General features: G+C 59.0%; 1 pseudogene; it reads left to right on the plus strand.

The window, feature by feature from the left end:
* Positions 1-702: 702 nt before the first annotated feature.
* LOC136570904 (NAD(P)(+)--arginine ADP-ribosyltransferase 2-like) lies at positions 703-1,913 on the plus strand (annotated as a pseudogene).
* Positions 1,914-2,185: the final 272 nt, after the last annotated feature.

Consider the following 2,185-nt stretch of genomic DNA (forward strand, 5'->3'; position numbering starts at 1 on the left):
GGACGCTTGGGGGGCCCATGGGACTGGATCGGGGTCCAGGGGTCACTGGGGAGGCCATGGGACTGAGAGTGGGATTGGGGTAAGGGGGGGAGGCCACAGGGACAGTGGGACCCATTGGGGACCCCAAACCTTGGGCCAGGGTCCTGGGGGACATGGGGCCACTGGGAGGGGTACAAGGGATTGGGAGAGGGATTGGGGTAATGGAAACACTGGGAAACACCGGGAGGGGGGACACATATCTGTGGGAGTGGGATTGAGAGTCTGGGGGTCACACGGGTTACTGGGGGGGGGTCAGGAAATGACCCCAGGATTTGAGTCAGGGTCCTGAGGGTGGCTGACAAGACACCTTGAGGGGGGATATAGGACTGCGGGAGTGGAATTAGGAGTCATGGGGTCTGGGGAAGACTGGGGCACCCAGGAGTGACTCCAGGATTTGGGATCAGGTTCCAGGACATGTCCAGGGGTCTCCTGGCCAGGGCTGCCCCCACTCTCCCTGGGCTGAATACACTCTCCCTCCCCAGCCCCTCCCCAAGGAAGCCTCCCCATGTCCTACCATGTTCTCAGCATTCCCTTTGGCCCATCAGTGTCCCCTCAGCATCCCCTGGTGTCCCCCTGTATCCTCCCTGTGTTTCTCAGTCTTTCCTCTATGTCCCATCTATGTCCCACAGTGTCCCACAGTGGCCATTGTGGACTCTCGTCCCCATGGCCCCCTTGGCTCAGACCCTGGCACTGCTGGCAATGACCGTGGCCACCACGGCCGTCATGGTGGTGCCCCTGGACACGGCCCAGAACTCCTTTGATGACCGGTACCTCAACTGTAGGGATAAAATGACTGAGAAGTTGCCAGAAGTCAAGCACTCTGATTTCCTCAAGAATGACAAGTTTGACAAGGTCTGGACAAATGCCACAGCCAAGTGTCAGAAACGTGGCTCCTATTCATCCACTCTGACCAAAGACCAGGCCATCGCCCTCATGGTCTACAAAATGGAGGACGTGTATAGTGACTTGAGTGAAGCCGTGCGCGAGGCTGGATGCTCCTGCCAGGAGTACTGATACAAGTTCTGCTTCAAAACGCTGCATTTCCTGCTGACCAACATCCTCCAGAAGCTGAGAAGCACTAATGAGCATCCAAACAGGTTCTGTGGGGTGAGGACAGTCCAGTTCAATGTGACAGCTGGTGATAAAGTCCGCTTTGGTCAATTCACTTCGTCGTCCCTGGACAAAACGGTGGCCCAGGGTTATGGGAACGTCACGATGTTTGAGGTGCACACGTGCCACGGAGCAGACATCCAGAAATTCTCCTTCAATCCAAGCGAGAAGGAGGTGCTGATCCCACCCTTCGAGACCTTTGAGGTCACCAAAGTCACCAGGGAAGGGAAGAAGGTGCAGATTGAGCTTCGCTCCACCGGGAACTTCAGCAACTACAACTGCGAGTGGCTGCGAGGTGACATCATGGGAACAACCGGGGGGATGGGGACACTCAGTGAGGGCTGGGGACAAGGACCCACAGTGCTGGGGACACCCATGGCCCAGAGAGGACAGGGACACCCACTGTGGGGGGGAGGCAGGACACCCAGAGCTGGGGACAAGGACAGGGACAGCCACTGCCGGGCACAGGGGATGGGGACACCAGTGCCAGGTGAGAGGGACAGGGACATCCAGTGCTGGGGACACCCACAGGGGTGGGGAGGACAAGGCCACCCATGGTTGGGCACAGGGGAAAGGGGCCTCATTATGGCGCCCTCTGACATCCCACACTCCCAGGACCCCCCATCACCTCTGTCCCTCTCCCCATGGTCCCCCTGACCCCTCTCTTTGTCCCCACAGGTGGGAGTCTCCCCAGGAATTCCCCCCACCTTGGGGGGCTTCTCCTGGCCACTGTGGCTATGGCAGTGGTCACCGGAACCCTTTGAGCCACACAGCCACCAAGGTCACTGTGGTCTTGGAGGCCACTGTTGTCATCATGGTCACAAAGGCCACCGGGAGTCCCAGAGAAATGAGGCCACCAAGGCTACCGAGGCCACTATGGTCACTGTGGTCACTGTGGTCACTGTGGCCATTATTACCAGTGTGGCCACCACAGTCACAGTAACAAGGCGTCCATCCAGGAGAAGCCCCTCCGAGAGCTGCCCAGCGAGGGAGCAATGCCAGGGCATCAGGACCAGCATGGGGGGACTGGAGCAGG

The sequence above is a fragment of the Molothrus aeneus genome, unplaced genomic scaffold (genome assembly GCF_037042795.1).
Source record: "Molothrus aeneus isolate 106 unplaced genomic scaffold, BPBGC_Maene_1.0 scaffold_43, whole genome shotgun sequence".
NCBI classification, from domain to species: domain Eukaryota; kingdom Metazoa; phylum Chordata; class Aves; order Passeriformes; family Icteridae; genus Molothrus; species Molothrus aeneus.